The sequence below is a fragment of the Pelodiscus sinensis genome, chromosome 1 (assembly GCF_052426305.1).
Source record: "Pelodiscus sinensis isolate ZL-2025 chromosome 1, ASM5242630v1, whole genome shotgun sequence".
Classification (NCBI taxonomy): domain Eukaryota; kingdom Metazoa; phylum Chordata; order Testudines; family Trionychidae; genus Pelodiscus; species Pelodiscus sinensis.
Window position 1 is genome coordinate 43,094,364 of NC_143052.1, and position 24,646 is coordinate 43,119,009.

The 24,646-nt window shown below is 47.6% G+C and overlaps 1 long non-coding RNA gene across 1 annotated transcript in view; it reads left to right on the forward strand.

Annotated features, from left to right (window-relative positions):
- The window catches only part of LOC149525561 (uncharacterized), a 66,354-nt gene that overhangs the window by 35,082 nt on the left and 6,626 nt on the right, over positions 1-24,646 (forward strand). The window contains exon 3 of the long non-coding RNA XR_016348666.1: positions 18,006-18,171. This is a non-coding gene — a long non-coding RNA (uncharacterized LOC149525561). The remainder of the gene's footprint in view (positions 1-18,005; positions 18,172-24,646) is intronic.

Here is a 24,646-nt window from a genome sequence, read left to right on the forward strand (position 1 = left end):
TCATTTCACCAGGTTTCTGTGATGCCTATTATGTCAATCTCCTCCTTTAATATGAGGTACTTTAGTTCACCCATCTTATTATTCAGCCTTCTAGCATTTGTGTAGAAGCACTTTAAAGAACCTCATCTTTAAATCCTTTGTGTAAACAAATATTAGACTTGAGTTTGTTTGTTTTGTTTGTTATTAAACTGAAAATATATTCAGGCTGAAAACCTTGGGGATTCCATAATTGTACAAAACTTCAATAACTTTTCAAAAAGTTGTGTTTACAAAGCCTCTTTGGATGTAAACAGCATGCTAAATTAAAAATTCATGAAGCCATGCAAAAATTTTGAAATTGGATTCTCCACCCAATTAATGGGAAAAAACCATGTATTTATTATAGAAATTTTTAGCATGCATCAATGTAAAAAACTAAGCGCTGGTCCATCTGCTGCACTTAAACTTAATATTTCCCTTTAAGGTTCTGATTCAGGAAAACAAAGCATGTGCTTAAATCCATCCTCTTCACAACCACATTTAAGTATATTCTTATCTTTAGGTATGTGCTTTATGTCCCACTAAAGTCAAAGGGATTTAATTACATGCATAAGTGGCAACTAGAATAGAGATCATGGCTTATAATAGCATTTTTCTTGTATGTCTTAACTTCTATAATTGTGTCATATGCATTTAAAGGTCACCGATTAGTCTTTCAAATACAGACAATCTCATTTTAGCCAAATTACATAGACAAACAACTGTTTTCAACTACAGTTCCTTGCAAAATAATGAGTTTTTAATGGCCTTTAATAACAATCTTGCAGATTCAAACTATGCCTGCTATTGCCCAATTTTAATAGTTGCCAGGGGTGGAGAGATTAAATTTAGACATACTGGCAGTTCATGAATCACAGGCCATTCTTATCTAATTCTGCATTAAAAGAAAGGCCTGACTACCTCCAGTTTACTATTAAATCACCAGAAATGCATTTTCCTTAGCAAAATACATAATGAAATACAATATATTACCAGTTTATCATTTCAACAACTAAACTACATTTTACAATGAAAATGTAATTTAATCTCGTCAGGTTTCATAGTGCAGAAATATTACACTTATCAATAGTTGATACGATATGCTTCAAATTAAATTGGACTGCTGCAAACAATGGGCTTATTCAAAGGTTGGCCATAACTAAATATGTTTTCCATTTCAGTTTGACCATGATATTATTCATTATATTGCAGAGAAATCATTAAGTCTGATGACTTTAAGCAACCTCAGTAATGTGCAGGTTAAATTAAAAAATAATCAACTTAACTTTTTTTTGTTTTGTTTAATTAAGGTACTTATTTAAGTTAACACACAAGAAATTTCTGCTGAAGTCAAGGAGACAGACCCAGAGCCACAGAAGTCAATGACAAGACATCTATTGACTTCATTTGCATTTGGATCAGACCCAAGGTCCTACATATTTTGAATGAAGGTTAAATAGCATTCAGAGCAACTGGTTATCTTGCATATCATCATGTATGCTGGAAAGGCTAGATACAAAGGAATGATTTTAAGTTAATGATCAAGGGCTAAATGTTGCTCTCTGCAGCATAGTGCAGAAGAGAGTGAAGGAACAGAAATACTAGCAGACAGGAGGATGTATGTGCATCCTTTCCCTAAATTGCACTATTTCTGACCTATAGGATTCTGTGGGATTTTAGGGGTGGTGAGCCTGGCAATGGAGTATCCAGCTTTGGATGTTTAATAAGCTCCATGCAGTCCCATACCTCTTCTGACTCACAGAGGGGATGCAGGCAGTGTGTGGTTAGCATACTAGGAGCACTCTTGAGCTGGCAGAGGTGCCTTGTGTATGACAAGTAAGCAGTATGGAGGAAGCATGTCATCTGGGGCTCCTGAGAGCCACAATCTAGGACTTTTATGCTGTGCTGTTGTACCTGTGGTGGTTCCTGAATATCAGAGAGACAGTGTGGTTGAGGTAATACCTTTTTCTGTTGGGAAGAGTAACTAGCTTTTGAGCTTACACAGAGCTCTTCTTCAAGTCTTCAGGAAACATTTCCAAATCTGAAGAAGAGTTCTGTGTAGTTTCAAAGCTTGTCTTTCTCATCAACAGAAGTTAGTCCAATAAAATATATTATCTCACCCACCTTGTCTCTCTCCTAAGTCTTTGCAATTTTCCTGCTTCACAAAGCGATGAGTACCACCCTTCTTAGAGGAAATGCAGCCATTTCTTCTGTGAAGTCAATCTCACAAGTCTGCTTTAGTCTGCTTTTTCCAGGAGAGGGGGAACACATGGCTGAGATATATAGTCACTCTGTAGTAAAAATGACAGAATCAAGCCACTGAGATACACAGTGACCATATTAATGTTTTAATTAACTGTTTCATTTTACTTCCAATTATAATTAAAAATGAAACAAGAGACATCTCAATCTGCAATCAATATTACATGCTTGTAAATTTCCATTCTGTTGGTGTACTTGGCAAGTTTTGTTATTTACAATTTTTAAAAAACTCCACAATGCTGGAGAAAATTACCCAACATTATTTTTTTCCTTTCAGAGCTTGACTACTAGCCAATTCCTCCTTACAAAGACTTCCAGATGGCTTTGAGTTAATTCCAATGCCAACAGTCCAATTCCTACATATCTCTTTTGAGAATATTGTTGATCTTCATTTGTTTATTTTTGGAGTATCCCTGTGGTAAAATTTATGGCCTAGACCATCCCATCCCATGGGAAAACCTATGTGAGCAAGCAAAGGCTGAAAGAAGGAAATCAGAAGTTCACCTCATGGGGTTTCCCTACTTCTTCACTTAGAGGAGTGGAGTTGGATGGCTGGATGGGATTTGCTACCCATATGACAGAAGGAAAAGATTCAATTCATGAGCCCACAGATTTCAGCACATTTCAAAATTCAGCGGAGGCAAACGAAGTGAAGGTCCTACCTCTGTCTTGACACTACAACATAACCTCATGGGATTCTCTAGGTTTTGACTGTCCTTGGACTGTCCATTGTTCTGATAAGGGCTCAGCTCAGAAGTTAATACAGGTTCAGAATATATTAACTTCTGAGCAGATTCCCCACGGACTTTAGTGGGGGAATGATGTGAGTTCCTTTCACATAATTCACCACAGAGGGACCCAGGGAGAGCAAGCTGATGCCAAATTGCAACTGGTTGAAGAGGGGTCCTATACGTACTTAAAGAAATACCATTCTATTTCTTTGTCCTGGGGGAATTCTGCAATTGTTTCATTTGGAGTCATAGTCAAATTGCAGAATTCCTCCAGGACTGATTTATAGTTTTAGGCCATGCTATTTAAAGTGTGCTTGGCTTGGCCTCCCTTTTTGTGTGTGTAATAGCATCTTCAATTGATACAAGGTGCAAATTCTACTATTTTTCAGTCTAAAAGGATGTCCACAATGCACATTTCTTACAGATACAAATAGAGTACATACGGGCTACGTCTAGACTACATCCCTTTTTCGTAAAAGGGATGTAAATTAGACGTATCGCAATTGCTAATGAAGCGGGGATCTTTTGGAAAAGGCTTTATTTTCCTCAAGATCAGCGTCTAGACTGGCACTTTTTTCTGACAAAGCTCCGTGCGGAAAAAAAACGACAGCCATTTTTATGCTAATGAAGCGGGAGAGATTTAAATTGCGATACGTCTAATTTACATCCCTTTTACGAAAAAGGGATGTAGTCTAGACGTAGCCTAGTTGTACATCCATCTGGTAGGGATAAATAATATAGGTGTTGACTCCATGAATGCTCTGGTGCTGGATAAAAACCTAATGGGCACTCAGCACTCAACAGTCATGGCTGTTTGGTGACACTGCCACCAATCATCTCTTTAGCAGCACCCCCCATGAGCTAATCAGGATGCTGCCAAACAGCTCTTTGGCCACACAACCAGAAACTTATTTGGTAACCAGAGGAAAGATTGGAAGAGGGCAAAGAGCAGCAGGCAAGCAGGCATCTCAGGGTAAGGCTACGTCTAGACTACACACCTTTTTCGAAAGAGGCTTTTTCGAAAGATACTTTTGAAAAAGCCGCTTTTGAAAAAGAGCATCTAGATTGCACTAAGCGGATCGAAAAAGCGATCTGCTTTTTCGAAAAAGAGCATCCAGACTGTCTGGACACCCTGTCGAAAAAAGGGCACCTGGAACCACTTCTGCCAGGGCATGGGGGTAGCCTTTACTTCCGGGTCCTGCAGCATACTCCTTGCAGAGACACGTGCTTAAATGGACCCCCATGAACAGCTGTTCCTCTGCTCCTGCAGCTGGTTTGCCTTCCTTCTAGAGGGACAGAAAAGCTTCTGCAGTGCTTGCTTTGGGTGCCCTGCTTTCTGGGACACCACAGCAGTTTGGTTTTTTGTTGTTTTTTGTACTTTCAATTGTTTATTTTGCCATGGAGCCAGAACTGCCCCTGGGCAGGCGATGGCCCCACACTGTAGTGCTTCAAGTTCTGCTGCACCTCCACGAGACCTTCATGATGCTCATGCCAGGACTGGATCCAGAACCCAGCCTTGAGCCCGTCCCTCGGGCTTCAGCCACACTGTTCTTGCAACCGAACTTCTTCCAGGAGAGACGATTTTGGAGGCTGAAGACAAGTTCAGACTGGTGGGAGCTATGTACCTGGCTCGCCCCTGCTCTGCAACAACAGGACACCCACCTGCGCCCTGCCATACCCCTGGAGAAGGGGGTGGCTATTGCCTTCTGGAAGCTGGCCACCCCTGAGAGCTACCGTTCAGTAAGACACCAGTTTGGCATGGGGAGATCTACTCTTGGCGCCATGTTGATGGAGGTAAAAACCTCTCAGGGGACAGCCCATGTGAGGTAGGGGGAGTGTAACAGGAAAGGGTGGGGGGGGGGGATAGAATCATAGAATCATAGAATAATAGGACTGGAAGGGACCTCGAGAGGTCATTGAGTCCAGCCCCCCGCCCTCAAGGCAGGACCAAGCTCCATCTACACCATCCCTGACAGATGTCTATCTAACCTGTTCTTAAATATCTCCAGAGAGGGAGATTCCACCACCTCCCTTGGCAATTTATTCCAATATTTGACCACCCTGACAGTTAGGAATTTTTTCCTAATGTCCAATCTAAACCTCCCCTGCTGCACTTTAAGCCCATTACACCTTGTCCTGTCCTCAGAAACCAAGAGGAACAAATTTTCTCCTTCCTCCTTGTGACACCCTTTTAGATATTTGAAAACCGCTATCATGTCCCCCCTTAATCTTCTTTTTTCCAAACTAAACAAGCCCAGTTCATGAAGCCTGGCTTCATAGGTCATGTTCTCTAGACCTTTAATCATTCTTGTCGCTCTTCTCTGTACCCTTTCCAATTTCTCCACATCTTTCTTGAAATGTGGCGCCCAGAACTGGACACAGTACTCCAGCTGAGGCCTAACTAGTGCAGAGTAGAGCGGCAGAATGACTTCACGAGTTTTGCTTACAACACACCTGTTGATACAACCTAGAATCATATTTGCTTTTTTTGCAACAGCATCACACTGTTGACTCATATTCAACTTGTGGTCCACTATGACCCCTAGATCCCTTTCCGCCATGCTCCTTCCTAGACAGTCGCTTCCCATCTTGTATGTATGGAACTGATTGTTCCTTCCTAAGTGGAGCACTTTGCATTTCTCTTTATTAAACCTCATCCTGTTTACCTCTGACCATTTCTCTAACTTGCTAAGGTCATTTTGAATTATGTCCCTATCCTCCAAAGAAGTTGCAACCCCACCCAGTTTGGTATCATCTGCAAACTTAATAAGCGTACTCTCTATCCCAATATCTACATCATTGATGAAGATATTGAACAGTACAGGTCCCAAAACAGACCCTTGAGGAACTCCACTTGTTATCCCTTTCCAGCAGGATTTAGAACCGTTAACAACAACTCTCTGACTACGGTTATGCAGCCAATTATGCACCCACCTTATCGTGGCCCTATCTAAGTTATATTTGCCTAGTTTATCAATAAGAATATCATGCGAGACCGTATCAAATGCCTTACTAAAGTCTAGGTATATGACACCCACTGCTTCTCCCTTATCCACAAGGCTCGTTATCTTATCAAAGAAAGCTATCAGATTAGTTTGGCATGACTTGTTCTTCACAAACCCATGCTGGCTATTCCCTATCACTTTATTACCTTCCAAGTGTTTGCATATGATTTCCTTAATTACCTGCTCCATTATCTTCCCTGGGACAGACGTTAAACTGACCGGTCTATAGTTTCCTGGGTTGTTCTTATTCCCCTTTTTATAGATGGGCACAATATTTGCCCTTTTCCAGTCTTCTGGAATCTCCCCTGTCTGCCATGATTTTTCAAAGATCATAGCTAAAGGCTCAGATACCTCCTCTATCAGCTCCTTGAGTATCCTGGGATGCATTTCATCAGGACCTGGTGACTTGCTGACATCTAACTTTCCTAAGTGATTTTTAACTTGTTCTTTGTGGATCCTATCTTCTAAACTTACCCTCTCTCTGCTTGTATTCACTACGTTAGGCACACCTCCAGACTTCTCGGTGAAGACCGAAACAAAGAAGTCATTGAGCATCTCCGCCATTTCCAAGTTTCCTGTTACTGCTTCTCCCTCCTCACTAAGCAGTGGGCCTACCCTGTCCTTGGTCTTCCTCTTGCTTTTAATGTATTTATAAAAGGTCTTCTTGTTTCCCTTTATGCCTGTAGCTAGTTTGATCTCATTTTGTGCCTTTGCCTTTCTAATCTTGCCCCTGCATTCCCGTGTTGCTTGCCTATATTCATCCTTTGTTAGTTGTCCTAGTTTCCATTTTTTATATGACTCCTTTTTTATTTTGAGATCGTGCAAGATCTCCTTGTTAAGCCAAGCTGGTCTTTTGCCATATTTTCTATCTTTCCTACACAGCGGAATTGTTTGCTTTTGGGCCCTTAACAACGTTCCTTTGAAATACTTCCAACTCTCCTCAGTTGTTTTTCCCTTCAGTCTTGCTTCCCATGGGACCTTACCTACAAGTTCTCTGAGCTTATCAAAATCTGCCTTCCTGAAATCCATTACCTCAATTGTGCTGGTCCCCCTTCTACCTTTCCTTAAGATCATGAACTCTATTATTTCGTGATCACTGTCCCCTATACTGTCTTCCACTTTCAAGTTCTCAACTAGTTCCTCCCTATTTGTTAAAACCAAATCCAGAACAGCTTCTCCTCTGGTAGCTTTTTCAACCTTCTGAAACAGAAAGTTGTCTCCAATGCAGTCCAGAAACTTATTGGATAGCCTGTGCCTCGCTGTGTTAGTTTCCCAACATACGTCTGGATAGTTGAATTCCCCCATCACCACCAAATCTTGGGCTTTGGATAGTTTTGTTAATTGTTTAAAAAAGGCCTCATCCACCTCTTCCACCTGGCTAGGTGGCCTGTAGTAGACTCCTAGCATGATATCACCCTCGTTTTGTACCCCTTTTAGCTTAACCCAGGGTACGTCTACACTACAGCGCTAGTTCGAACTAACTTAGTTCGAATTAGTTAATTCGAACTAAGCTAGTTCGAACTAGCGCATCTAGAACTAAAAACTAGTTCGAACTAGCGTTTTGCTAGTTCGAACTAGCGCGTCCACACTGATTGGACGCAGGGGGGCATTTAAGGGCAGCTGAAACCGGTTCTGGCAGGGCATCAGGTCAGCAGTTGCTTTGTGTGGCTGCTGTCTGAGGCTATCTGAGGCTCGTGCTTAAAGGGACCCCCCCTGGACAGCCGGTTCTCAGCTTTTCCTGCTTGCTTGCCAACCTCGCCGAGGGACAGCAAAGCGTCGGTCTCTGTGCCCGTCTGTGTCGGTGCTTCCCTTCGGGGGGGCCGCCGCAGGTGGCAACATGGAGCCACGGCTCGCCCTGCACCTTCTGGTGCACGTTCTGGACTTGCTGCTGCAAGCCTGCCAGCAATGGCTCGAGGCTGCCTGGCACCACCTGGGGAACGTCAGCCCCCTGCCTCTCCGCCTGGCCGCCCTGGGGGCCGTGGAGGAGCCGCGGCGGCGCCCCGGCACCGGCGTGCCCCGCCGCATCTGGCGTCTGGACACCAGCAGCGACTGGTGGGACCGCATCGTCCTGGAGCACTGGGACGACCGACAGTGGACCCAGAACTTTAGGATGAGGAGGGACACCTTCCTGGAGCTCTGCGAGTGGCTCGCCCCTGCCCTGCAAAGAAGGGACACTCGCATGAGGCCCGCCATCCCCCTCCAGAAGCGGGTGGCCATCGCCCTCTGGAAGCTCTCCACGCCGGACAGCTACCGATCCGTCGGGAACCAGTTCGGCGTGGGGAGATCCACTGTCGGAGCAGTGCTCATGCAGGTACGGCGCTCGTCAGCCACCGAGCCGGGGGGAGGGGGCTGCGAGGAGGGGATGGGCCGCCCCAGGGACAAAGGGGGGGGGCGGGAGGAGGCGAAGGCGCCCCGCACCGGAGGGGTCGGGCTGTCCCGGCCGTACTACACGCCGCCAGGGGGGTTGCTTCCGGGAGTGGGGCGCGGGGCACTGCCAGGGCATGAATGCTCCCAGCCACCCGGGCGCCCCACTGATTGACGCTTTGCTGTGTCTCTCTCCGCAGGTGGTCAAGGCCATCAACCGGGTGCTGCTCCGCAGGGTGGTCCGCCTCGCCGACCCGGACGCCGTCATCCGGGGATTCGGCGCCCTCGGCTTCCCCAACTGCGGGGGGGCCATCGACGGGACGCACATCCCCATCCGTGCCCCGGAACACCAGGCGTCCCGGTACGTGAACCGCAAGGGGTACTTCTCCGTCATCCTGCAGGCCGTGTGTGACCACCGGGGACAGTTCACGGACATAAATGTGGGCTGGTCCGGCAAAGCACACGACGCACGGGTGTACCGCAACTCCTCCGTGTGCCAGCGGCTGCAGGACGGGACCTTCTTCCCCGACCGCCACATCAGGGTCGGGGACGTGGACATGCCCGTCTGCCTGGTGGGGGATGCCGCCTACCCACTGCAGCCCTGGCTCATGAAGCCCTACACGGGGCACCTCAATCCCTCCCGCCAGGCCTTCAATAACAGGCTGAGCAGGGCCCGCATCGTGGTGGAGGGGGCCTTCGGGCGACTGAAAGCCCGCTTTCGATGCCTCCTCACCCGTCTGGACCTGGCCGAGCACAACATCCCTCCCGTGGTGGCGGCATGTTGTGTGCTCCACAATTTGTGTGAGCGGAAGGGGGAGGCTTTCCTGCCAGCCTGGATGGCTGAGGCTGACCGCATGGCTGGACACTACGGTCAGCCCCGCACCGCCGCCGTCCGGGAAGCCCAGCGGGGGGCCATCCGGATCCGGGAAGCCCTGCGGGAGAGCTTCCAGGTGGAGGAGGAGGAGGACTGACCTCTCCCTGCATGCCCCACCGGGGCCTTCTTCCACCCTACCCCCCCCCTTCCCCTTTCCCCTCCCTATCTACTGTACAATAAAGACACCTGTTTTTCAAACAAAAACGTCTGTTTATTTCAGAGAACTGGGGTGGGGGAGGGAGGAATGAAGGTGGGAGAAGGGAGGGGGAAACCTGGGACGAGGGAGCTGGAAGGGGAGGGGAGGGAAGGGAGGAAGGGAAAGGAAAGCTCAGGGGTGGGAGTCTGGGTGCCTCTCCCGTCTCGCCACACTGCGGGTCCGGGGGCGTCGGTGGGGAATGGTTGTGGAGGGGGGGGCAGAGAGGACAGGGGGTGTGGAGGAAGCAGGGGGAGCAGGAGGGGGAGCAAGAGGGGGAGCAAGAGGGGGAGCAGGGGGAGCAAGAGGGGGAGCAAGAGGGGGAGCAGGGGGAGCAAGAGGGGGAGAAAGAGGGGGAGCAGGGGGAGGAGGAAATGGAAAGCGGTCCAGCAGGCTCTGGAGGTGGCCTCGCAGGGCACGGCCCTGCTCCTCCAGGGCCTCCAGACTCCTCTGGCGCAGCCTGAGGTCCTCCTGGACCCAGTGGTCCTGGAGACGGAGCTGTCGGTCCAGGAACCGGAGATGCCGCCTCTGGTAGTCCTCCTGGTTCCTGGCTGTCCTGCTTGCCCGGGCGCGGGCGGCTGCTGCAGGCGGGGTGGTGCGCCCTGCAGGCCCCGGTGCTGCAGCTGTGGTGCAAGAAGACCAGCGGTCAATTACCCCAGGGGCCCAGGTGTGTGAAACCCATCTCCCCTCTGCAAGGCCAGGGCCCCTGCAGGATCCCCAGCTGCTGCTCCGTGGTGGGCAAGGCCCAGGCGCACGGTCCCGGGGCTCCCTCTCGCCCCAGCCCCCCGTACATATAAGGGGAACACGAGGGTACTCACAGGTGGACGCCTCCCCGGCCTCTGATGATGCAGGCGAGCGGCTCTGTGGGGTGCCTCGGGGGTCCCGGGTCCTGGGAAGGCTGGCGGCAGGCTCCTGGCTCTCAGAGCCCTCTTCCTCCTCCTCGGTGTCCAGGAGCGGTCCCTCTGCCCCGGGGTCAATCACGTCCCGGGGGGCAGGGACGGCATGAGGCCCCAGGATGTGGTCCAGGGCATGGAAGTGGGGGCAGGCCTCCGGGTCAGCCCCTGGCAGGCAGGCCCGGGAGTAGGACTGCCGCAAGTCTTTAATCTTGCAGCGCACCTGCTCCCGGCTGCGCTGGTGGCCCCTGGCGGCCAGGCTGGCAGCCATGCGTCCATAGACGGCCGCGTTCCGGTGGCTAGTGCGGAGATCGTGGACATTTGAGGCTTCCCCCCAAACCTCGATGAGGTCCACGATCTCCACACTTGACCAGGCGGGCGCCCGCCTTTTGCGCCCCCGGGCAGGCTCCCGGGAGCCGCCAGGCTGGTCGTGGGGAGCAGTGGAGGGCTGGGAGCCCTCGGATGGCTGGCTCATTGTGTGGCAGGTGCAGGCTGTGCAGGCACGGGTGCTTGCAGCCTTGCAACTGGCACAAAGTGAGTAGCCAGCCCGTGGCCCTTTAAGGGCTCCGGGGCCGGGAGGGGGGCAATAGAGTTTCCCTGGTGTTGGCCAGAGTGGCCACCAGGGAAACCTGGGAAGCCTTAGCCTCCCACTAGTTCGAACTAAAGGGCTACACAGCCCTTAGTTCGAACTAGCTAGTTCGAACTAGGCGTTAGTCCTCGTAAAATGAGGTTTACCTAGTTCGAACTAAGCGCTCCGTTAGTTCGAACTAACTTTCTAGTGTAGACATACCCCCAGAGACTCTCTACACAGCTATCTCCTACGTTCATCTCCACTTCAGTCCAAGTGTGTACATTTTTAATATACAAGGCAACCCCTCCTCCCTTTTTTCCCTGTCTGTCCTTCCTGAGCAAGCCATACCCTTCCATACCAACATTCCAATCATGCGTCCCATCCCACCAGGTTTCTGTAATACCAGATGGATGGAGTGGGAGTGGGAGTGGGAGTGGGAGTGGGGGAGGGCTCCTGGCCTCACCCTGCCCTACTGTTGGGAGGAGCCACTTGAGGGGGGGTTCCTGGGGCCTTGGGGGGGAAGGAATAGGGGGGGCACCTACCAAGGACTCGAGCAACCCCTCTAACTTCATATTCTGTGTGTTTCTATGTGTGTATTTCTGCAGGTGGTGAAGTCCAACAATGTGGAGCTGATGAACAGGATTGTCCACCTCAGAGACCTGGACACCATCATGGCTGGCTTTGCTGGGCTGGGATTTCCGAACTGTGGAGAGTGCTCTATGGAACTCACATCCCAAACCATGCACTGCCCCATCGAGCAGCCCAGTACATCAACAGAAAAGGCTACTTCTCTATGGTGCTGCAGGCCCTGGTTGACCACCGTGGACAATTCACTGACATTTGTGTGGGGTGATCGGGCCAGGCACATGATGCTCAAATCTTCAGAAATTCCTACCTTTAATGCAGGCTGCAAGCTGAAACATTCTTCCCACAGCAAAGCTTTGCTGTTGGGGACGTGGAGATGCCAATCTGCATTGTGGCCAGTGCGGTATATCCCCTTATGCCCTAGCTCATGAAGCCATACACTGGGCATCTGAATGTGAGCAGGGAACAATTTAACGCACACTTGCCCAGGTGCACTTGCAGGTGGAATTCGCCTTTGGCTGGATGAAGGGAAAGTTTAGGTGCCTGCTCACTTGCCTCGACATGAGGGAATGCATTATCTCTGAGGTGGTAGCTGCGTGTTGTGTGCTCCACAACCTGGTGGAGAACAAAGGGGAGGCCTTCCTCCCAGTGTGGGGGACACGGGCTGATGTTGAGGGGAGGCAGTTCAAGCAGCTCCAGAAAGCAGCCATCCGCCAGACCCATCAGGTGGGGATCCACATCTGGAAAGCCCTGCGTGAGAGATTCTCAGCAACAGCCCAATGACTCTCTCCAGGGTCTCCCCAATGAGGCCTGTGGCTTGGGTCCCACCAAGATCTTTCCTCCCACAACCCATCCCTGCACAAGTATCGGACAGTTAACATACATACACCAGGTTTTATGTAAAAAATATTATGTTTATTACCAAACCATCAAAAAATGTGCAAAGAATAACTTTTTGTAACAAAATAAAACTGTGCAAAATGTTTTCAAAAACAAACTTTCTTGTTAAAATAGCAAAGTCTCTTTAACTGGGGAGGAGGGGGGATGTAGACCTGGAGGAAGGAGGGAGGGAGGTTTAGGGCTGAGGGTGTCACTCTGTAGCTGGGGAGGTGTGGGGATGTAAACCTGGAGGAGGGAGGGAGGGAAATAGGTTTAGGGCTGAGGGTATCACCTGGCCTGCAAAAGTCTGCCACCTCAGGTCCGTGGCCCTATACATGTTTGGGGTCGAGTGGGGCCTGGAACAGTGTGGGGGCTGCAGCTGGATCTGAGATGGCAGGAGGTGAAGGGAGGCAGGGGTTGAGTGGGAGCAGGGGGGTGAGGAGGAGCAGGGGGTGAGGGGGAGGAAGGGGGGCAAAGGGGGCCGGAGCAGGTTGAGCAGGAGGAGCAGCAATGGGGGCAGGACTTGAGACATCCATGGCTTCCCGGATAGTCCCACAAATTTCTATCTGCTGCTGGAGGAGCTCCTCCAGCAAACGGTCGTGCCACTGAGCCTCTTCCTGTGTCCTTTCTGCCATGGTCTCCTCCATTCTTTCAAGGGCCTCAATGTGCTTGCACATGAGGTCACTGTAGATGAGGTGGGTGGTGGCACGGGTGTTGCACGCTAGTCTAATCCAGCAAGTCCGACTATGGAGGAGAAGAGAGAGAAGTGATCAGTGTTATGAATGCTTGGGGTCGAGTGAGTGTCCCACCTTGGGATCAGTGAATAAGTTGTTGGAACGAGGGATGGCAGTATTCTCACTGCAAGCCCATGTCTGGCCTGGCCAGCAACCCCGGCCTCACAGGGGCCCCAAGGTGGCTAGGGCAACATCCCTCCCCACCATCACCTCCACCATGGCCATACAGCCCAGGAACGTGTCAAGCCACAGTGGATCACAAGACATAGGACAGGGGCCTGGAGTAGCTTGGGTCTCCCAGGGCCCCCTCCCAACCACCCACCATCTTCCCGTGGCAGCACTGTCTACGGGAGTGATTGTTGTGTCGCTTGCACGTACATGCCCGAGTGCTATGTGTGACACTTGCAGTGGTCTGTGTGGTGTTGTGCGTGTGCCTGGCGGAGGGAGGACAGCCCTCCCTGGGGTCCGACATGTGTGGGGCCCTCCCCGAGCTGTGAGTAGCTGCCTATGTGTGCCCTGGGACTAAACATGCTTGCACATGCACAGAGAGGTGCAAGCTGTCCAGGAAGAGCATGATATGTGAAGATTGGCCCGCATCCCCTGTGCTCTCACCTCCCCAGTTCTGTGTGTGTGAACCTGACCACACTCACCTGATGTTCCTTCACCAGTATCAGAGGATGCCTGCCAGGCCTCCTGGGTCTGGTGGACTCGCTCCAGGGTGAGGGTGACCAGACTCTGGTTGGGGTCCTCCTCCTCCTTTTCCTCCTGCAGCTGCTGCTCTGGGTTGTCCTCAACCACCTCCTGGCAGTGCTGCACCAGTCTCTGCAATCCGGACTGCACAAGAACCAGGGCAGAGAGGGGTTCCCCACCACCCAGGATTCTGTCCAGCTCCTGGAAGTATGCACAGTTGTGTGGAGCTTCCCCATAGGTGGCTCTGCACTCACGGGCCCTGGCATAGCCCTGCCTGAGTTCTTTTACCTTGGCCCGCACCTCGTCCAAGGTACTGGGATGATGGCCTTTTCTTGCCAGCCCCTCGGCCATGCGGCCGTAAATGTCTGCATCGTGGTGTCAGGAATGCAGAGCCTGCAGCGATTCCTCCTCTCCCCAAAGTTCCAAAAGTGTCAGGACCTCAGGCCCTGACCACGCTGGAGCTCACCTCCTCGTGCCCCTGGATGGGTCATGGGATGGCTCCCTGGAAGGTCCTTGGGGGCCTCAGGGGTCTTGGGTTTGTGACATGCTGACTTCTCACAGAGAGGCAGGGAGAGCTGTGTGGTCAGTGGCTTCCTCTGGCTGCCTTCCTGTCACAATGGCTGCCCAGGGTGCCTGTGCCTTTAAGACATGATTACAGACAGGAACAATGAAGATTTTTCCTACTGATGGATTGTCCACCAGGGCTTTTGCCTGGAGGTCTGTTTAAACAAAACAAAAAAAAACGCATCCACACATGCCTTTTTTTGACAGATCTCTGTCAAAAAAGGCGTTCTTCCTCATAAAACTAGGTTTACTGTTGTCGACAAAACCAGTGTTCTTTCGATTTACTGTCGAAAGAACACAGCTGCAGTGTAGATGTGGGTAAAGTTTTTTCGAAAAAAGTCAACTTTTTTCAAAAAAACTGCGTAGTCTAGACACACTCTAGTTGAGGAGTAGCGGCAGGAAGAGCCAGAGCAATCTCAAGGCCTTGCAGGAGGGGGAGGAATAAGCAAATTAAGGTCAGGGACTCAAGGGATAAGTTGCAATGAGGGAAGAGCCTCAGGGCAGAGCACCCCCAGAGAAAACTAGAAGTCAGCACCTATAGTATAAGTAACAGTGGAGATGGTGAAGCACTTCTGCTTAGGTGAATAAAGAAGCATCTGAAACCTGTGTGGGTATCTTACATCAGTTTCTATAGCCCATGCACTGGCTCCCCAATCTAACCTGCTATTTTTAGCAATGTAGTGTCCCACTTCTGGAGTCTCTCCCCGCTCCTGCAGTCTTTCTTTGCCAAAGGGGAGAAAGGATTAAGCAAGAGGCAAAGGCTCCCACTGCTGGATCCTTACCCCACTGCCTCCTGATGCCAGTCTTTCATTGACACAGCACGGATGCAGCTTGCTTTTCACTGTGGTGTGTAACTACACCTACCTTACATGTTGCCAACATTGAAGATGTAGCCTACATGACTGATTTGTGGGTGCAATCAGGAATTTAGGTAAATGGCAGAATTGTGTGCATAAGTAATTGCAGGTGCTAAATTGGATGCACTAAAGAGGGAACCACACTAAAATTCTGTCCTTATTGTCTCTCTCATTTTATGGCAGTAATTGTAATGCATCCATTAGTGATTTGATTGTATTAGTCTTATGCTCTGAATTCATAAATGATGCCTCAGTAAGCAGAGAGTAGCTAACGAGGGGGAATGCAAACTGCACACTTATAGCTCCTACTGGTGTAAGCATAATGCCTCTGGAAGCTCATGATGGGGTAGTGCACTATTATTATTATTCCTACCATGTGGCCATGGCTTAGAACCAAAATTTTTGTTCTAAGCTATATATTTGAGGGAATTTGTCTATGCATCCATCTGTTCATCTGTCTGTCTGATTGTTCAAGAAATCCTAAATTATAAGAGCTAGGACCACCAAATTCTGCATGCAGCTTCCTCTTATAAGAACTTAAAGCAAGGTAAGAGTTTGGTTGTGCCAGGAAAATGGGAAGTGCCTGGAATGGGATTGCTTAACATAAAACTATATAGAAAAGAGACAGAATCACCAAACAGGTGAAAGGGACAGGCTGGAGTCATCCCTTCAGCCTCCCACACCACAGAGACATTGCCGGCTGTTCCCCTTCATCAGGGAACCAGGAGAAAATGCACATTTTTCTGCATTCCTCACTCTGGTTGGGGAGCAAAGGAGGCAAATGAACCTGGACCTGCCCCAGCCGTGGGATATGCACCCCTCTCCTAGTTGTGCCTGATGAAGCTGCAGCAGCCATGCAGTGGCTCTTCTCACCTGGCCCCAAGCTGCAGTGGTGAAAGAAGGCTGGGGTAGTCCTTTCTCCCGGACCAGCCTGCATACAGAATCCCTCCTCACCATCCCTACTCTAGAGCAGTGATTCAAAAGATGCATGTTCATTTTCAGTTTATTTTCCAAAAAACACCTAACAAAAATTACTTGAGTTAAGAACCCAAGCAATGCCAAGTAAATCCTCTAGTTGACACGTCTAGCTGGAATGGACATCAGTAAGTCATCAAGTCCAACCTATTAGACAATAATAATAATGCATATTTCTTATAGCCTGATTGATTTTTTTTTATTTCTAAAAGAATCAAAGTAGATTAATCCAATCTGGAAAAGTTAAAGACCTTTCTCTTATTGCCCCTTTCCCTTATGCTGTTGATCTACAGGGCAATGGGTATGTATTAAAAGCCCATCAGGTAACGTACTTCTCTTATGCAAGGTTTGACCATGGTGAAATGATTAATTGAAAGAGCAGTTTTACCAATATTTAACTTTGTGCCAAAAAAGAAATAAATTTTAAAAGTGGTGCCATGGGTTTCCGTAATTATCATGTCTCAATGGCTTCCAAATCAAATTTCTCAGTGCACAAGTAAATAGATTGGGGGGAAGGGGTTCTATCTGCCAGCCCTGGAAACTCGAGCTGGTATTTGACAATCAGGTTGTGATCCTTTTCCCTTGTGCGTAATTGCTTAATACCAAATTTCTGCTAGCCAAATTCTGACTCAGTTACATATGTGCTTCAATGCTTTGGAAGAGTGTAGGTACCAGAAGTAGTGGAAGTGAAATGAAAGCAGAGATGTAATTTGGGGCAAAGTGATGCAGGGTTTTATGAGGCTCAGTTTGATGTACTAAGGCTCAGGCGACTACAGTACAGAATCAGAGGACCATAATGTGTTTGCCATGTCTAGAGATGAAGATAGTTTTAGAAGCACCATTTTAGACAGATCGGAGTGAGTATAGAAAGTATCAGAGTGAGAAATAACCTTGCTTTGAGCAAAGATATTAATGGAGGGTAAAGATTATATTTTGGCAACACTAAATAGGAAGAAACTACAGAAATTATAAAGAGGTTGTATCTGTCAGAAAACTCAAAGCCAGTAATTAGGGAATAGGACCATAATTTGATATAATTAATGAGGGATATTTGCCCTGAACTCAGACATTTTGTGTTTAATTAGTCATTATTCATCAACACTTTCTATTATAGCATAGAACTGTATGAAGTTTCTCTAGTGATTAACATCTGAAAATACATAGTTATGGGGTTTTCTAATCAAAGACTTTTAGTGCCTCATGATTAAAAGAAATTGTCTTGAACATAGAGGGCAGTAGTTTTGTTTTGGTTGCTGTGACTTTGGGCAAAGAGGACACACTGCACCATAACTTATATTAGGCCTAACAAACTCATTGCCCCCAACATACTGTTGTCATAATCTGTAGCTAAAAGAGGTTATGTAAAGTGTCAAAATTGGTAATGTGCAGGCCTTGAAAATCATTGTTTTGTCTGACCAGCTTGATCACAATGGAATGTATATTTACGTATGAGGTAAACAAAACAACCAAGCTAACCAATAGGGGAGCTGACCACTTAAGCATCCTGATGGGCCTGGAGTCTGCACCCTCAGGAGGTCTTCCTAGTTCTTGAAATGGAAACAATAACTTTGTAGTAATGTAAGGGAAGCACAGAAACATTTGAGTCATCCATCACTTCGGTTTCATCTATTCTACCACAGAACCCTCAACCTAAAGTTACACAACTTCAGCTATGTGAAAAATACAGCTGAAGTCGACATACTTAGGTCTGCTTACCATGATATCTTCACAGCGATAAGTCAACACCTGACAGTCTCCTATCAATTCTCCTATCAATTCTCATACTCTTCTTATTTTGGTGGAATACCAGAGTCGATGGAAGTGTGCTCGGCAATCGATCTTCACTACATTGATGGCTGCCTGTCGATCCAGAGGGGAGTGAAGAAATATCCTTAGAGGATTAAGGGGAGAACCACCCTTTGAGTTCATGAAAAGTGGATCCTCTTGACCTGGGAGGCAAAGGAGACTCACTAGAGGTGAGACATCTACTTATACAAAGATTATAACATGTTGAAATTAAGTTTTAGTCACAGGAGGGTGCGTTTTGTTTTGCTTATTGTAATTATACCTGTCTCGTGCTAACCTATTATCACCTAAGTAATTTGTTCTTTGTTCAAAACTTTATTCTTGTTTTATTATAAAATACCTCAATGCTGCGTATTAAATTGGAGAGCTAATCTAACAGAGTGATGTACATCTGGTTTCTCTGGGGCAAGAGAATTTAATTGCTTCTATGAGTGTCCAGTGATAAGGATTGGACACAGCAGAAAGACACTTTAGGAGAACTCAGGAGTTGGGGGTTCCCTGGATGTTACTTGCAAGACAAGGACTGGCAAAGTCCTGTACATTTGCTGGCAGGGCAGACAAGCTAATGTTTCAGAAAGCTGACACAGAGCTTAGCAGGAGCAAAACTCCCAGTTGCTGAGGCTGAGAAGGGTAACAGTGGCTCACAATTCTGGGTACCCCAAAAGAAGCATCACAATTGCATCAGGGGATCATTTAAAATTCAATTTTCAATGTGATCTACTGATAAAAAGCATTAGATAAGACATAGCTATTACTGCTATTATCATCTCAAAGTGATACGAGTGAATAAATCCACCGCATGTGGCACCATTTAATTTTAATAACTAATATTTAATGCTAACAAATGCAAGGTAATACACACTGGAAGGAATAAACTGTCCCATTCATCTATTCTGCTGGATTCTAAATTAACTGTAACCATTCAGAAAAATAGACCTCAGCATCACTGTGGACAGCTCATTGCCGACTTCTCCTCAGTGTGCCACAGCAGTTAAAAAAAGCAAACAAGATTTCAGATAAATAAAGAGTGTGATAAAAGTGAGACTGCAAGTAGAATCATGTCATTCTCTGAATTGATGAAATAATACCAATGGTTCTGATCTCCCTAGCTCCAAAAAAGATACAGCAGAAATAGAAGAGGTTTAGAGAGGAAGACTGAGAATGATTAGGAAAAGGGAGATAGAAAAGATTAGCACTCTTTACTGAGGAGTCAAGTAAAAGAGCACATAGCCCAAGTATTCAATGTACTGAATAGTCCATTTCTTTTTAAATTTATTTATTTATTTATACTATAGTTACAACTGAAGAGTACCCACCCCGATCTCTCAGCTCTCTTGACAACGTCCTTACAATATACACTTTAATAGATTCTAATCTACTTCCTCGATCACAGGCCAGCACAGGGAATATGTAATGAAGATTAATTTAAACCAACCCTGTGGCAGTATCTCTATCCAAGTCTCATTTTAGTACTCATCTCTTACCTGCCTCCTGTCCCCTTATGAGCCATTACCATATGGTTGTTGCTTGCTATAGATGTAATTGAAGATCTACACCAAGCATTCTTGAAACTACAATACCCACCTGAGGAAATGAGGAAACAGATCAACAGAGCCAGACATACACCCAGAAGCCTCATGCTACAAGACAGGCCCAACAAAGAAAATAACAGAACACCACTGGACATCACCTACAGTCCCCAGCTAAAACCCCTCCAATGCATAATCAGCTATCTGCAACCCATCCTGGGCTCTGATGATCCCCCACTCTCACAGACCTTGGGAGGCAGGCCAGTCCTTGCCCACAGACAACCTGCCAACCTGAAGCAAATTCTCACCAGCAACTATACATCGCACCACAGTAACTCTAACTCTGGAACCAATCCCTGCAATAAACCTCGGTGCCAATTCTGCCCACATATCTACACCAGTGACACCATCACAGGATCTAACCACATCAGACACACCATTATGGGCTCATTCACCTGCACATCTACCAAGGTAATATATGCAATCATGCACCAGCAATGTCCCTCTGCCATATACCTCGACCAAACTGGACAGTCCCTACGTAAAAAAATAAACAGACACAAATCAGATATCAAGAACAACAATACACAAAAACCTGTAGGAGAACATTTCAGTTTTCCTGGACACACAGTAGCAGATTTAAAAGTACCCATCCTGTGTTGCAAGGTGATGTGGATTGCAACTGCTTTAAACACTAAGGAGAGGGGATCACCACATAGGAGTGTAAAGGATTTGTTTATTCAGTTAAAACTGGGAAGGGAGGGGAATCTCACTCGTACACTCAACCACACTTACAGTCCCAGGCAGGATGATCAGGTGAGCAGAAGGCAGTTCATGTTGTTTGATCTTCCCAAGTTGACTCCTAAGCTGGTCCGCTGGCCAGGCAATCCGAGCAGAGGGCATTCTGGGAGGCTCCACTTGATGGTCAACCCACTGTGTCTCTGTCCCTCTCTCCTTTAAGGATCAGCCACATGCAGCTTCTGAGTCTCTGGGCCTCTTGGGGCCAGGTACACTCCCTGCAGGGGGGCCGTGTACACTGTTGTTTACTTCTGCTGTTTACCTCAGAGTTTTCCCGCCTCTGATATCCATCTCAGACATTCTTCTGCACTCACTCAGGGAAGGGGTAGGGGGTTAACAGGTAACACTTTAACAGTTTAGGAAACCAAATAACATCATTAACAGGTGAGAAGGAGAACAACATCCATTTTAACTCTCCCCTTGCTCCTCCTTTGCCTCCAACATCCTGCAACAAAAAAACTTCAAGAACAGACTTCAAAGAGAAACTGCAGAGCTACAATTCATCTGCAAATTTGATACTATCAGTTTAGGATTAAACAAAGACTGTGAATGGCTAGCCAACTACAAAAGCAGTTTCTCCTCTCTTGGTGTTTACACCTCCACATCAGCTACTAGAAGTGGGCCTCATCCTCCCTGACTGAATTTACCTCGTTATCTCTAGCCTTACTCTTGATTGGAACTTTTTTCTTATGGCTGCATATTTATACCTGCCTCTGGAATTTTCCACAACACGCATCTGACAAAGTGGGTCTTTGCCCACGAAAGCTTATGCTCCGATAAATCTATTAGTCTATAAGGTGCCACAGGATTTCTCGTTGTTCTTGCAGATTCAGACTAACATGGCTATCCCTCTGATACCTATAAAAGGCTTGGTTCATCAAATCAGCAGCATCTACACTGCAACACTATTTCGAGAAACCAGAGTATCCTGAAATAGCTATCTCATGTCTACTCAGCAAGCCCATTATTTCGGGCTCGCTATTCTGACATCCCTGTGAACCTCATTCCATGAGGAGTAAGGGATATTTTGGAATAGTGGGTTATTTCAAAATTTGATGCTGTGTCGACAATGCCAAATTACAAAATAAGCTATTTTATAAGATGAAAATAAGGTATGCAAATTGCATATCTTAAATTGTGTATCTTATTTCAAAGTACAGTGCAGTGTAGACGTAGCCTAGATGAACCAGTGGCATGGACATACAGCTCTACCTATCCTTCAGCCCACATGACCACACCACTATCACAAAGATAGCTTAGTGGTGGGAGGAGATCAGCTCAGGACACAGAACAATTGGCTCAAGCTGAACCCCAACAACAAGCGTTTGCAGTAAACAATGCCATCTCCTTGAAGGTACTCACCTATAATTGGTTAGTTCAGCGTGTAGTTCAGGAATGCTCTTGGATTGTCCCCCCAGCTGGCAGACATCTTGACGAGCAAGGACCTGGGGTCCCAATTATTCAAGCCTTCATAACCTCCCGCCTGGCCTACAGAATGCAGTATAGCTGGGCATGAAGCCATTAGCTGTTAGACTATTCCATTTACTACAGTACACTGCAGATTACCATGATCATGTCAAACCTGTTCTTTGCTCTTTACACTGGCTTCCCATATAACACTGAATCAAGATCATAGTCTTAGTCCTCATAAGGATATGTATAAGTCAGGACAAGTGATGGCACAGGGCCTCCAATCAGTGGGGACAGAGAACTCCTCCAGGACCAGGGCAGGTAGAGTGAACTCCTCCAGCCCCAGGGCTAAGGAGAGAGGGAGGAAGAGCCAGCTTCACCAGTGCCAGGGCTATGGCAGGGAGAAATAGCTCTTCTGGCTGCCAGTGGAGAACCAGCTCCACCAGCCCTGGGACCATGGCGGTGGGGACAGCCACCTGCACCTGCTATAGTGGAAAAAGCCAACCTCTTGGCCCCAGGTCAGGGCAGCAAATGATAGCTCCTCTCATCAGCAAACTGGCACAGAATAGCTCCAGGACTGGTTGAAGGTGCAAGAGCTGAATACGAGCTTTTGTGTTGTAAGGATGGATTTTATTTTAGGACTTTGAGAACCACTATTAACTGTTCAATCTTTTTATCTGTCCCTAGGCACCAGTACATTTAGCTGAAAGAAAGCTTGTGTCATGTTTATTAAGGAGCCCTGAGAGAATTTCACCCTACTCTTCTCATTTTGGTGGAATACCAGAGTCGATGGGAGAGTGCTCAGCAATTGATCTTCACTGGATTGATGGCTGCCTGTCAATCCAACGGGTAGTGAAGAAATATCTTTAGAGGATTCAGGGGAGAAGCACTCTTTGAGTTCATGAAAAGTGGATCCAATCCAGCCAGCAGGAAGCCTCACGAGCAAAACCCCTCAGATCTCCCTGTGCCACAATCAGCCCCGGGCCTAACACACAGGTGAGGGGTTATAGAACCCAATCTTACCTACCCTGAATGGGTTCTCTCTGCCACTGAGACGGACCGGGCCAGTTCTGGGCACAGTTGAGGGCGTCTGCTCAGGGTGACTGCTTAAAAAACAGGGCTCCTTACAGCCCCAGACTGGAGACCATTCCCAAACAGGTCATAAAGCAGTCACACAGAGCGCTTCAGCTGCCAATTTCAAATGCAAAACCCCTCAGACACTCCAGCTCTCCCTAAGCCACAATCAGCCCCGGGCATAACACACATGTGAGGGGTTATAGAACCCAATCTCACCTACCCTGAACGGGTTCTCCCAGTCCCAAAAAACCAGCCACAGTTCCCAGTCAATTTACACTCTGGATCTTACCCACAAGACCATACTGGGCCAATCCTTTAGAATCTAAAATCTAAACGTTTATTAATAAAAGAAAGAAAAGCATGAGAGTAAGGTTGTTAAGGAGAATACATTACAGGCATTGAATCACCAAGTTCTCAATGCAGGCTCTCAGCAGAGATGTTACAAACTGCTATCTTAAAAGTCTCTGGTGAACATCCTATGTGAGAATGGGTCCATAATTCTTCCCAGCTCTCTGTCCCTCGCAAGGCTGCATCTTGGATCAGGAGCAGAATTGAAGACAAAATGGAGATTGCCACATGGCATTTATATATCTCTCCTGGCATCTCCCTGGCCAGAGTAGGTCACCTGGTCCAGCGGCCTATCCCTGTTTCCTATGTCAGCAGCCATTATTTGCAGGTTCCCAGACACATTCCTCAGGTGTGTATTGTTCACCTTGAGAGTCCTTGTCTTTGGAACTGTGCTAATTAGCATAGTCATTGACTGGACATTCCAGGCCCCTTGCTCTGTCTCAGACAGAAAACATTCACAATATAAGCAGAGTCCATATTCATATCTCTACATACAGCTATCACACAAGTACATGAATATCATACAAAGAATCAGTAGAACACAAGCTTTCATTTGAAACCTCACACAGCCCCCTTTGTATAGATTTTGGGGCAAACACTCCCTTGGGGCACAGCAGTGATCTGGCTGCTCCCTTTAAAATCCAGTAATGTGACTGGGGGATATGGAAGAGCATGAATCTAGTAGGCTAAATGCCCCAGTGAGTTCCAGTTTTTTGGACCAACTTTTCAATCTGTTTCATTTTGCCTTTGTATAGGAGGTAGGTACCCCCAATTTATACTTATGCTGAGCACAGAGTGGTTGGATGTGGGTGGGGCTGCGCCCTGGCTGCTGGCTGGGAGAGGGAGTTGTACCCTGATCACCTGAGAGTGAGGCGAGGGGCTGCAAAGGTGCCTACCACCAGTGCTCTGGGGAAGAGGGGCTTCACAGGTCTCCTACTGGACCTGGCCTAGGAGCACCAGCACAGACTCCCCAATTCTGGGGAGAGGCCCTGAGCCTCAGGGACCAGATCCAGGCTCCATGGCCTGAGGTTCCCCACACCTGCTCTAGCCTAACGATTGATATCTATTCAGTGGTACCTATGGGAATCCAGCGAAAAAAAATTAATTATGTATTCCACTGATCATCGTTCCTGGGCATATAAAGAAAAACAACACTGGAAAACCACTAACATGTTTCAGAATGTGAAAATTTGGGATATGTGTGTGAGGATCAAAATTTACAAGAAAGGGATGAATTTTTCTATGTAAAAGACAAAGGAACCCAAAGATGTATGTTTGATATATCAGTCCTGTTACAGGGGGTGGGGGAGGGAGGGAGGTGTGCAAAGGGTGTGAACACAAACCCCCATGTTCCCCCAAGTAAGTGTGCTCTGGATGGCTGAGAAAGGCAGAAGTGGTACGCTGCCTGAGTCTTCCTCCCTCATGCTCTGGCTGGCTGGGGGAATGCTGGAGCTGATTTCTCCCCTCCCCCAGGAGTGAGGCC